This window comes from Bubalus bubalis, chromosome 19 (assembly GCF_019923935.1).
Source record: "Bubalus bubalis isolate 160015118507 breed Murrah chromosome 19, NDDB_SH_1, whole genome shotgun sequence".
NCBI classification, from domain to species: Eukaryota; Metazoa; Chordata; class Mammalia; order Artiodactyla; family Bovidae; genus Bubalus; species Bubalus bubalis.
Window position 1 is genome coordinate 42,713,676 of NC_059175.1, and position 14,103 is coordinate 42,727,778.

Here is a 14,103-nt window from a genome sequence, read left to right on the forward strand (position 1 = left end):
TAGTGCTTTGCATCAGGTGACCAAAGTATTGGAGCTTCGGCTTCAGCATCAGTCCTTCCAATGAGTATTCAGGGTTGATTTCCTTTAGGATTGACTGGTTTGATCTCTTTGATGTCCAAGGGACTCTTGGACATCTAAAGAGTCTTCCACAATTCAAAATCTTCAATTCTTTTGGGCTCAGCCTTCTTTATGGTGCAACTCTCACATCTGTACATGACGACTGGTAAAACCCTAGCTTTGACTATATGGACCTTTGTCAGCAAAGCGGTGTCTCTGCTTTTTACTGTCTAGGTTTGTCAAGAGTTTGTGATTGCCTGTATAGGATATGGCAGGCACAGTGATACTTGGTAGGAATTCACAACGTTAGATGATCCTCAGACACTGTATGAATGGTACAATAATAATTTAAAACTCTATTTGATTAAACATTCTCATAAATTAGATAAAATGGTTTATGCTAGTAGACTTCCATGACTGAAGACAGAGCAAAGTACATATTTTACTGCTGCTGCTGCTGCTAAGTCGCTTCAGTCGTGTCCGACTCTGTGCGACCCCATAGACGGCAGCCCACCAGGCTCCCCCGTCCCTGGGATTCTCCAGGCAAGAACACTGGAGTGGGTTGCCATTTCCTTCTCCAGTGCATGAGAGTGAAAAGTGAAAGTGAAGTCGCTCAGTCGTGTCTGACTCCCAGCGACCCCATGGACTGCAGCCTACCAGGCTCCTCTGTCCATGGGATTTTCCAGGCAAGAGTACTGGAGTGGGGTGCCATTGCCTTCTCCACATGTTTTACTACAGAGAGATAAAAGAGTTTTAGCTGAGCTAATTATATGAACTTATTACAACAAACCTATCTTCTTAGTGAAGATGAGATCCCAAACCCCGACTGTTAGATTTTTTTTCCAAGTGCTGTGGTTTTATGCTAAATTTGGCCACATTGATGGAATTCCTACCTGTGTGTACTTCTAAAATGGGCTGCAGCTGCTTCTCAGAATAACATCTTAGCATAGTTTCCACATTTTTCTACTTGAACATGAAACATTATTGGGAGTTCCAAATACTGGCTATTAATTGCCTCCCCTAAAGGGTGGGGCAAATCTAAATTCTGGATGGCTTGCTTTTAAATTCTTTCAGTCACTTCATTTAATTAGTTATTGCTCCTTTTATGTAATTTAACCATTTTTTTCCCTCCAATACTTCTGTACTATGGCACTTAGTACCTAGCATTTTCATTTCCAAGTGTTGAAGGTAAATAGAAGGAAATACATGTTTTTAAAGGGATTAAGCTAATACACATTTGTGTAAATTTCAAAATTTTATATGGACTTTTCATAAATCATGTGTTCTTGTTTGCATGAAACTTGCCATCTAGAAGTGTAAGAAAGGTTGGAAGAAGCTACTGAATTATAGTTGCTAGTCTGAAATCTGAGAAAGCTCAAAGGAATTTGACTAGTTTTCTAAAGGCCTTCATCAGTTTTTTAAAATGGACATCAGAATTGATTTTTTTTTTTATTTTTTTTTTTAATTTATTTTATTTTTAAACTTAACATAACTGTATTAGATTTGCCAAATATCAAAATGAATCCGCCACAGGTTTTTACAAAAGCCATGTGTATAATTTAAAGCCAGTTATTAGAGCAATGTTTCTTTTTAAATTCATTGGTTTTAAGAGTAATCCATTTTCCTATGATAAAGTAAATATACAATAGTTAATATTTATTCCTATATTAAGATATTTATAAACTAGTTTCTAGGTTATAGAAGCTGAAATGGACAAAGAAAATGTGGATTATCCAGATCATTACAAAAGTATGCATGCATGCTCTACTCAAGTCACTTCTGTCATGTCCAACTCTTTGGGACTCTGTAGGCTGTAGCCCACCAGGCTCCTCTGCCCATGGGATTCTCCAGGCAAGAGTACTGGAGTGGGCTGCCATGCCCTCCTTCAGGGGATCTTTAGGGATTGAATCTACATCTCTTCAGTCTCCTGCTTTGACAGGAGGGTTCTTTATCACTAGCACCCCTGGGAAGCCCCACAAGAGCACATGTGTGCTAAGTCATGTGTGTGCTATTGTTGAAAAGATAGATTTTTAAAGGCCAAGTTAATTTTGTAATGAGACATTTTTTTCTCTTATTTGAAAATCTCACAGAAAATTATTTGGCATATTCATTCTGGGAATTCAACATGAGATTAACATTCAAAAGTCAATCCGTGTAATTACCCATATTACCAGGATTAAGGAGAAAAATACATGGACGTTAAATAGATGCAGAAAAGGTATTTAATAAAGTACAACAACTTTTCACAATAACAACTCTTAACAGCTGGAAATTGAAGGGAACTTCCTCAACTTAATAAAAGATATCAACAAAATCTCTAGGAAACTTTCTGTTTAAAGATTAAGTATCAAAAGCTGCCCTTTGAGACAAATGAGATAAGAATATCACTATCACCCCCCAATCATCATTTTTTTCTAGAGATCTTTGCCAGTGCAATGGGTTAATAAATGCAAAAGAATTAGAAGAGAAGAAAAAAATTGCCACTGTTTGCATATGATAAAATTAAAAAAAATGAATAAAAATAATTGGTAAATTCAGCAATGTTTCTGTATACAGTATTTTTTTTTAACATGCATAATAAATTATTTTACAAACTTTTAGAAGGTAATTTGGCAATGGAGAAACACATATTATCTAGTTATTCTGCTTCTAGAAAATTAACCCATGGCAAATTGAGGTCACATTGACAGCCTTTTTATAAAATAGTGTTCATTGAAGATGTAATATTGAAAATAACAAAAGATTCTAAATGGGCCAAGAAAAGAGGATTGGAGACATTACAGAGTACTTAATGACAGAATATATTAAAAACTAACCTATGTCCTCAAAACATTAACATATTATTAAATGTATGTTTAAAAGTACTTCACATATACAACTTATTCAAAATTTTTTGTTGAAAACTGAAATATACATTATTTCAAAAAATTTCTTTTAGACTCTGGGTAATATGTGTTATGTCACTTCCGTAAGTGGCTAAGATGGTAAAGAATCTGCCTGCAATGAGGGAGACTCTGGTTCGATCCCTGGGTCAGGAAGATCCCTTAGAGAAGGAAATGGCAATCCACTCCAGTATTTCTGCCTAGAGAAATCCATAGACAGAGGAGCCTAATGGGCTAGTAGCCCATGGGATCGCAAAGAGTCAGACACGACCGAGCAACTACACTTCCACTTTCAATATGTGTTATATATATCTGTGTATATGTATTTACAGATGTGTGCGTATAAATACACATACACATATATATACATATACATATATAGATATATATTTATGTTTGTATGTATTGTTGTACTGTCATTAACTTGTATCTGATTCTTTGTGATCCCATGGACTGAAGCACACCAGGCTCCTCTGTCCTCCACTATCTGCCAAAATTTGCTCAAATTCATGTCCATTGAGTCAGTGATGCTATCTAAATGGCCTCATCCACAGCTTCCCTCTTATTCTTTGCCTTCAATCTTTCCCAGAATCAGAGTCTTTTCCAATGAGTCAGCTCTTCGCATCAGGAGGTGAAACTATTGGAGCTTCAGCATCAGTCCTTCCAATGAATATTCAGGGTTAATTTCCTTTAGGATCGACTGGTTTGATCTCTTTGCTGTCCAAGGCACTCTTTTTTTTTTTTTTTCTTTAGGTTCTTGTCATTTCTGTCCTTTATCATACACATTCTTGCATGAAATGTTCCCTTGATATATCCAGTTTTCTTGAAGTGATCTCTAGTCTTTTAAATTCACAGACGAGCTATTTAAAATAGGTCATAATGACCTGTAGCCATGATGGTGTCATCACTCACCTAGAGCCAAATATCCTGGAGTGTGAAGTAAAGTGGGCCTTAGGAAGCTAGTGGAGGTGATGAAATTCCAGCTGAGCTATTTCAAATCCTAAAAGATGATGTTTTTAAAGTGCTGCACACAATATATCAGCAAATTTGGAAAACTCAGCAGTAACCATGAGACTGGAAAATGCGTTTTCATTCAAATCCCAAAGAAGGAAATTGCCAAAGAATATTCAAACTAGCATACAATTGCACTCATTTCACATGCTAGTAAGGTTATGCTCAAAATCCTTCAAGCTAGGCCTCAGCAGTGTGTGATCCTAGAACTTCCAATGTGCAAGTAGGGTTTAGAAAAGGCAGAGGTATCAGAGATCAAATTGCCCACATTCATTGGATCATAGAGAAAGCAAAAGAATTCCAGAAAAAAACATCTAATTCTGCTCTATTGTCAACACTAAAGCCTTTGATGTGTGGATCACAAAACACTGTGGAAAACTCTTAAAGAGATGGGAACACCAAATCACCTTACCTGTCTCCAGAGAAACTTGTATGCAGGTCAAAAAACAAAAAACAAAACAAAAAAAAAAAACAGTTATAACTGGACATGGAATGACTATTTCAAAACTTGAGAAGGAGTATGACAAGGCTGTATATTGTCACTCTGCTCATTTAACTTATATGCAGAGTACATCATGTGAAATGCCAGGCTTGATGAATCAAAAACTGAAATCAATATTACCAGGAGAAATATAAGCAACCTCAGATATGCAGATGATACCACTGTAATGGTAGAAAGTGAAGAACTAAACAGCCTCTAGATAAGGGTGAAAGAGGAGGGTGAAAAAGTTGGCTAAAATTTCAACATTCAAAAAAAAATGAAGATCACGGCATCCAGTCTCATCACTTCTTTGCAAATAGAAGGGGGGGGAAAGTGGCATGGTTGACAGATTTTCTTTTCTTGGACTCCAAAATCATTGAGGATGGTGATTGTAGCCATGAAATTAAGAGATGCTTGCTCCTTGGAAGGAAAGCCATGACAAACATAGTGTATTAAAAAGCAGAGACATCACTCTGATGACAAAGGTCTGTATAGTCACAACTATGGTTTTCTCAGTAGTTATGTACAGATGTGAGAGTTGGACCATAAACAAGGCTGAGCACCGAAGAATTAATACTTTCAAACTGTGGTTCTGGAGAAGACTTTTAAGAGTGCCTTGGGAGAGGGTGGGAAGATTTGGGAGAATGGCATTGAAACACATAAAATATCATGTATGAAACGAGTTGCCAGTCCAGGTTCGATGCATGATACTGGATGCTTGGGGCTGGTGCACTGGGACGACCCAGAGGGATGGAATGGGGAGGGAGGAGGGAGGAGGGCTCAGGATGGGGAACACATGTATACCTGTGGCGGATTCATTTTGATATTTGGCAAAACTAATACAGTTATGTAAAGTTTAAAAAAAAAAAAAAAACAAAAACAAAAACAGGAGATCAGCCCTGGGATTTCTTTGGAAGGAATGATGCTAAAGCTGAAACTCCAGTACTTTGTATACAGTATTAACTTAGACATTAAATTTATTTCCAAAGACAAGAAAATTTGGATAATATTAGTGGTATACTTATAACTTCTAAAATACCTTTCAGTTCAGTTCAGTTCAGTCGCTCAGTTATGTCTGACTCTTTGTGACCCCATGGACTGCAGCACGCCAGGCCTCCCTGTCCATCACCAACTCCCAGAGCTTACTCAAACTCATGTCTATTGAGTCAGTGATGCCATCCAACCATCTCATCTTCTGTCATCTCCTTCTCCTTCTGCCTTCAATCTTTCCCAGCATCAGGGTTTTTTTTTAGTGAGTCAGTTCTTTGTATCAGGTGGCCAAAGTACTGGAGTTTCAGCTTCAAAATCAGCCCTTTCAATGAATATTCAGGACTTTAGGATGTACTGGTTTGATCTCCTTGTAGTCCAAGGGACTCTCAAGAGTCTTCTCTAACACCACAGTTTAAAAGCATTAATTCTCATTAGAACTGATGAGGTGGATGAAACTGGAGCCTATTATACAGAGTGAAGTAAGCCAGAAAGAAAAACACCAATACAGTATACTAACGCATATATATGGAATTTAGAAAGATGGTAACAATAACCCTGTGTATGAGACAGCAAAAGAGACACTGATGTATAGAACAGTCTTATGGACTCTGTGGGAGAGGGAGAGGGTGGAAAGATTTGGGAGAATGGCATTGAAACATGTAAAATATCATGTATGAAACGAGTTGCCAGTCCAGGTTCGATGCATGATACTGGATGCCTGGGGCTGGTGCACTGGGATGACCCAGAGGGAGGGTATGGGGAGGAAGGAGGGAGGAGGGTTCAGGATGGGGAACACATGTATACCTGTGGCGGATTCATTTTGATATTTGGCAAAACTAATACAATTATGTAAAGTTTAAAAAAATTAAAAAAAAATAATGGAATGACGCTAAAAAAAAATAAAATAAAAGCATTAATTCTTCAGCACTCAGCTTTCTTTATAGTCCAACTCTCACATTCATACATGACTATTGGAAAAACCATAGCTTTGACTAGACAGACCTTCATTGGCAAAGTAATATCTCTGCTTTTTAATATGCTGTCTAGGTTGGTCATAGCTTTTCTTCTAAGGACAAAGCTTCTTTTAACTTCATGGCTGCAATCACCATCTGCAGTGATTTTGGAGCCCAAGAAAATAAAGTCTGTCACTCTTTCCATTGTTTCCGCATGTATTTGCCATGAAGTGATGGGACCAGATGCCATGATGTTAGTTTTGACTGCTGAGTTTTATGTCAACTTTTTCACTCTCCTCTTTCACTTTCATCAAGAGGTTCTTTAGTTCTTCATTACTTTCTGCCATAAGGGTATTGTCATCTGCATACCTGAGATTATTGATATTTCTCCTGCCAATGTTGATTCCAGCTTGTGCTTTATCCAACTCAGCATTTCACATGATGTACGCTGCATATAAGTTAAATAAATAAAATACCTTTAAAATACATCAAATACTCAGGAATAAATTTGACATAAGACCCAGGTGGTGCTAGTGGTAAAGATTCCACCTGCCAGTGCAGGATACATGAGGGAATTGGGTTTAATCCATGGGTCGAGAAGATCCCCTGTGGGAGGGTATGGCAACCCATTCCAGTATTCCTGCCTGGAGAATCCCATGGACAGAGGAACCTGTCGGGCCATAGTCCAAAGGGTTGAACAAAGTCTGATATGACTGATGCAACTTAGCATGCATGCAAACTCTCTACAAAAAAACTACTAGACATGAGTGAAATTAGAGAAAACTTAATAAATTGAGAGAGGTACTATATCCACGGTTTGCAAGGTTCAATACTGTAATAATATCAAGTATACCCTAATTGACCTATACATTTAATGGAATTCCAATCAAAAATCTCATCAAGTTTTGGTTGAAACTGACAAGCTGAATCTAAATTATACATGGGAAACCAAAGGACTAAGAACATAAATGACAGTTGTGAAAAATAATAAAGTAGGCTATCTGACATTGCTAAATATTTAGACTTATAAAACTCCAATAATTTATTCAAAATTTAAAGAAGTAAAAATAGGAAAATAAAGCAACACAGAGAAAGGGCCTCATTACAGTTACTTGAATTATAATAAAGTTCCACAGTACAGTGGGAAAAAGGTGTTCTTTTCAGTAAATGGTTCTTGGTCAACTGGGCATCATATGGGAAATAAAAATTTATACTGAGGCTTCAAATAAAAAAGAAATCATGTCTCTATCAACTATACATATAAATGGAAAGGTAAAACCATATGTCTTCTGAAAGTTAACAAAGGAGAAGGTCTATAATTTGGGAGTTGGTAAATACTTTTTGAGTTGGCTACCAAAACCCTTTGCTATAAAAGTAAGACTTCTAGAGTGAACTTTATTAAAGCTGATTGCTTATGTTTATTTAAAGTTACTGGTAAGAAAAAGAAAAGACAAACCAGAGTGGAATAATATGTTGATAATACTAAAAAAGGACTCATATCAGGAGTATGCAAAGAGTTTCTTAAAATCATTAAGAAAAATTCAGATAAGTCAGGTATTTTGCAAAAGAAGACATTCAGATGTCCAATATGCATATACTAAATTGCTCAACATCATTTGTCATCAGAAATTCAAATTAAACTCTAATGAGGTGATATGAAAAATGAAACCAAATGAATTAACTTAAAATGAAGCTAAAAATTTTAGAAGCTGAAAATGAAGATTGTTGATGAGGAGGATATTGAGCATCTAGAACTCTTCCATTCAGGTGGTGGTTTTGTAAAACGAGCCAGGCACTTGGGAAAGCTGAATAGAAACGTCTACTAAAGCAGAATATTTGGGTGCACAAATTCTGTGACCCAGCAATTCTACCTTAGGTGTATACCTAATAGAAATGAAAACCTGCATGCGCTTGATGATATATACAAGAATGTTTTTAAGAACAGCCTAAATTCTGGTGTGACCAAATCAGTTGTGGCATATTCACACAAAGTGATGGCAAACAATAATTCCAGTGGAGGCACTGAGCTGTGCACAGCATTATGGATGAATTTCATAAAAATAATGGAGCAAAAGAAGAGTCATAAAAGACTAGGCATGGTAGAGATCTGTTTCCAAACAGGTCAAAAGCAGGTAGTGTAGAGAGATGAATGTAGAAGGTAGCCTCCTAATTACTTTTCAGAACTAATGTTAGTAGCTTGAGCAGACAGAAAGGAGATTTCTGTGATGCTGGAATTGTTCCATTTATTCATGAGTGGTGGGTTACATGGGTATGCTCATTTTATAACCCCTTATCAAGCTAAACATGTATTTTGCTCACTTTATAATGTGAACAAAAAACATCAATAGAAATTTTATTCTATTAAAAAATACATAGATATTTCAGTTCAGTTCAGCTCAGTCGCTCAGTCGTGTCCAACTCTTTGCGACCCCATGAATCGCAGCACGCCAGGCTTCCCTGTCCATCACCAACTCCCGGAGTTCACTCAAAATCACGTCCATCGAGTCACTGATGCCATCCAGCCATCTCATCCTCTGTCGTCCCCTTTTCCTCCTGCCTCCAATCCCTCCCAGCATCAGTCTTTTCCAATGAGTCAACTCTTCGCATGAGGTGGCCAAAGTACTGGAGCTTCAGCTTTAGCATCATTCCCTGCAAAGAACACCCAGGGCTGATCTCCTTTAGAATGGACTGGTTGGATCTCCTATAGATATTTGGCATTTCCTTAAAGAAAATGTCACCGATATTATTTCTTTAAAATAAATTTAAAATTTGAAATATATATATTTTAAATCAGAGAGCTGGCATTCCCTGGTTAAACATCAGATTTGTGGAGAGGGATATGTGAATTACTTGTGGATAAATAGAATCTTTAGTTTGTACAACTTAAAGCAATTTCTCTAATGCCAGACACAATTCTACTCCTTGTTCACAGATGCTGAAATAAAACCATAAATGGGTTAAGCAGCTTACTAATCATCACAACCAGAGGAACATAAAATAGGAGACAGAATTATTAAAATCCTGACAACATTGTCTATTCAGTCAGAAACTGTCAGCGGGTTCTTTCATCATTTTAATTGGCATTACATTATTTTTTGAAAGTTCTGATTTTAAAGGAGACAATGGATACTAGATGATTCTCCCATGTATGAGAGCAATGTTCCATACATCAATCTGTAGGCATTTTGCAGTTGGTAAATTGATGATCGTTTTAGAACTGCTTCTGAACTTCAGAAAATGGCCATGCAAAATTGCATTATAAGGAGCACTGCAAAAAGACCCTTCTCTCTTCAACATGACTTGTGCTCAGTGTTCTGTGGCTGCTCTGTGCTGTGCTCCTTATGTGTTTTTAATTATTATTGTTTATAATGATGATGTTTTAATTGTTAATATAGTACCCTGAGCATCTTGGTGGAAGCTTTGTAATGATTAAAAAATATTATTATAATAGTTCCTGGAAAGTAAAGAAGTCATCAGGGCTTCTTCAAGTTCTTGTGGGAACCAACTGAACCAAGAATCAGCATACTTCCTGTGGGGAAGTAGGAGGTGAGCTTAAAAAGCACATTTTTGCTGCCTCTGGTCCAGTCCCTGCTGCTCCCACTGCCTTTGTGACTAACAAGGTTTACTTATTTGTTTTGCTTTGTTTAATTTGATCACTCCCAGTGTCAACCCTGTTCTCCCCACAGTCTTGGTAACATTTTCTAAGCTTGAGAAGTATACAAAACATATACAACATACATAACACAAAACATGACAACATGTATGTTGTCAGTGGTAGCATTTTTATTTGATGGGTGTTGTAACTTTATGCAGTATCTGTAACCATTATTTCTATGAAAATAATTTAGTTTTTAACTTATTTACTGGATAAAAGAGATCTACAAAAATTTGAGTATTTATGTGTTGTGATTTGCTCATTAACTTTTACTGTTACACCATAATAGTTTTCACTGCTATGAAAGTAATAGTAATCAAAATTTTCTTTCTTTGAAAGAAAGCACCAAAGTTCATTGGTGCTTTTTGTTAATGCTTTTTTTTCTGGTAGATAAAAGAATAGTTGTTGTCCTATGGAAAGCATGAGGAGGGATTATATTCTTTCAAATGCTTTCTGTGTTTTCTATGAAAATTCAGGCATTATTTAATGGTTTCAGGAACTTCATTTGACAATATAGGTCAAATAATTCTTGTGTTCCTTCTCTTATTAAACAAGTGACCATGCATTAGGTATTCTCATCTATAGATCAAAACCCTTATTCTTAAGACTGGATTATAAAATGTCTGCAATAAAGATAAGTTCTGTCTTAAATTCTACCTAATATTTATTTATTGATTTTATTTTTTAGAGGAAGGAGAATATGAACTATTCCAACTGATCAAGCGCCATAAACTTCAGGAAGATGAGCGTATGAAAGAGAATTTCATGCTTTTTAAAGAGATTTTATACAAGTAATCACATCAATCTTACCTGGAGAATCCTATGAATCAGTTAACAAATGTTCTGTTACAAGTTTTTGCGTGTTTGATGAACTAAGAATGACTTACTTCTATTGATGATTACTTTGAAAACAAAAAAAGATACCACAAATGGAATTTACATATCTGAAACCATGAAAATCATCAAAGCTTTTTTATAGAAAATATTTGAAACTAATGGTATAGTACTACAATTTTATTTTGAACTTGTTTGAAGGATTAAAAGATGAGGGACTGTAGTACCAAGATGTATTTCACCGAGAATATTTAATGCATATTAAAAAATTTTATATTGATTACACAATTTGAAAATATGCTTTTTAAAAGAATATCTTCAAAGGAGAACAACATATACAAAAATTAATCCCCTGAATATAATTTCATGGGTAAAATGTACAAAATGTGTATATTTCATTGACTTTCTTATGAAGTGAGTATAGCCATTTACTATTCACTGAATATATTGATTTTACTATATTCTAACAGGAGATAAAACACAACCCAGCGTGAGAAGACTGCAAATTTCTAGAAGAGACACTAGGAAACAAATATTTTTCCTTATTTTCTTGATTGATACATTTTGTGAGCTATGAATTCACTTTTTATTTCTGGATAGAAAGAAGGGTAAAATTCTGGAGAGCTCAATGAGTATCCCATTTTGTCCATTTGTCAATATATTCAGAGTTTTAGTTTAATGGCACATATTTTAGCTGCATTTGATATTCTTTTAGCGGTGAGCCAGGAATTCTTGAGCTGTAGAATGACCATTCCCTACTCCCAAGTAGATCTGACCACTTCCCTTTTCTCCTGCTATATCCCCTTTTACAGTATCTATCATATGTTATGCACATTAGTTGACATATTTATCTCTTTCTTTATCAGGTTGAAATGTGAATAAGCTATATCTTCATAGCCACAGGTCTTTTTCAGTGCCTCACCACAAACCTGTGTTCAGTAACTGATTTTTAAATGATTATCTGACTGAATAAATGCTTTAGCAAACCATACCTAATTGACCCAGAGATGTGTACATAACATCTTAGTGCTAATTTGGGAAGCTATTTTAGAGGACTATCCAAGAACTAAGTATAATCAATTACTTTCGAGTAGTTGGAATGCCACTCAGAAAGCAATGCTGTCCAGATAATAAGTTACTGAGAGCACTTACCCAACACCAATTGCAAATTAATGAACCACAATACATTTTGGCTGTGAATGTGTCAAATTGGGAGTAACTGTGCTTAGAACCACAGAGGTTTAATAAATGGAGATTCTGCATGAGGTTTGCAAAAGTGAACAATGGCTATATGATATACTATGACACTTATGAAAATATTTATCAGCACAAATATAAGAAATGTCAAGTGTGTTATGAATTGGTGTTGGTCATAGGTAGTGACTATACAGTGATGCACAAAATCTGGGAAGCTTTTGTGAGAAGAGCATGTTGATTCAACCAAGATAGAGTCATCTCCTACAGCTGAGAGTTTTAACAATTGTGCAGTACTAAGACACTAGCCTTCATACAAGAACTTTATTATACACACACATGTTTTCCACTAACACTTCAACTAATTATACTTTGGTTTTGGAACTTTGATTATGATTTGGGAGGTTTTTCCATGACCCTGAAGATGCAATTTTAATATTTCTTTTTTCTATAGTAAGCTGGTTATTTCTTTTACAATCTTACATGGCAGTTAAAGGAACAATTCATTAGGGTAGTGGTTAGTAGGAGAGGAGTCTGAAATAATCATGCTGCTCTTTGGAAGCAGAGCTGCAGCACATCACAGTGGGCGCAGGATCAATGCTGCTGGGCACCAAGTTTAACGGGCGTTGTGGGTACATGGCAGTTGGATCAGGGCTGGCTGTTCGGCCATTTGGAAATATGCCTGTTCCTTACAGTATTGCTCTTTTGGCAGAAACTGTCAGAGCTTCTTTCCAAGTTTGCATCTGGTCAGGGACAGAACTCTGCTTCTTTATCCTTTATGCTTTGTCTCTCCATGCCCCATTATCATACTCTGGATAAATGGTCTCTCTAGGTTCTGTGATCGGAACCCTTGACTGTCCAGGACAGAAAATGAATGTAAGAACTGAACTTAGCCCCTGGCTCTCTACTGCATACTTTAAATTCTTTCATAGTTTTCTGACAACAAATTATGCAACATATATATATACACACACATACATATATATATATTATATATTATACACAGGCTGATGAAAACAGTGGTAATAGGGAGAAATTACACAAATCATATCAGACAGATAAAATCCAGGCCACTTCTAATTCCCTGCACTGGTATATTTCTTTTCATTCTCATTTTGGATACTTTCCCTACATTTCATTTCACTTTTTGACTTGGCAAGCACACAAATTCAGTTGTAGATATTTTTTCCTTTGACCTTACTAAAAATGAATAGCAAATTCCTATTCAAATGAAAGCAGAATTTCTAAATACAGGCGTTGAAATCAGTTATGAACACACAAAAGTAGAATCAAATGAACGAAGTACGAATAAAAAAGTAGAGAACAGGAAAAGAGGATGGAAAATCTTGCAGAATTAATAAAACAGAATTTGAAAGCATATAAGTGCTATTAGCGGGTTCACTGTTAAGTGACATTTCTCCTCATGTTATATCTGCACATGCTCAGTTTACCCTAGTTATCATGGCAAGCTGATTAAGAGTTCTGAAACCCCATCCATCATCAAATCGTCTCAATGTATTATTAAAACAGAAAAACGAATTCTCCAGGCAAACAATAAAACAAAATGTAACAACTTCATGCTATGTTTATACAGCACAGAATGAAATGGAAATTGCTCCCAGTCCACTTACTTTGGTCAATGTGCATAACTAAGTATGAGAGCTGGAGCCACATTTTTACTTTGTGGCCTACAGGACCCTGAATGGTTTTCATCTTGGTCAGGTCAGAAGACCATGTCAGTTTTGTTGTTTCTTTTGGTTTTGGCCCAATTATATATTTCAGAGAGAACTCAGCCTGTTAAATGCATTTTCTTCAACTTTTTATTAAATTACATTGCCCCACAAACTAATACAATAAAGGAAAATTAGGTATGTTTGATGGAAGGGATGTAAAGAACTCAGTATTATTAAGAAATTTTAGGTTGACAGCCAAAAAAATGGGGAAGAGTTAGAAAGCGTTTAGGAAACTATTTTCTGCATGTCTATTTATGGTTCATTCAGAAAACACAGATGATGCTAGGTACCTGCCAGATACTTCCGATACAGA

At 36.0% G+C, this 14,103-nt stretch overlaps 1 long non-coding RNA gene across 1 annotated transcript in view; it reads left to right on the forward strand.

Moving 5' to 3' along the window:
• Positions 1-11,103, forward strand: part of LOC112580643 — a 256,262-nt gene extending 245,159 nt beyond the window's left edge. The window contains exon 3 of the long non-coding RNA XR_003104976.3: positions 10,718-11,103. This is a non-coding gene — a long non-coding RNA (uncharacterized LOC112580643). The remainder of the gene's footprint in view (positions 1-10,717) is intronic.
• The last annotated feature ends 3,000 nt before the right edge of the window (positions 11,104-14,103 follow it).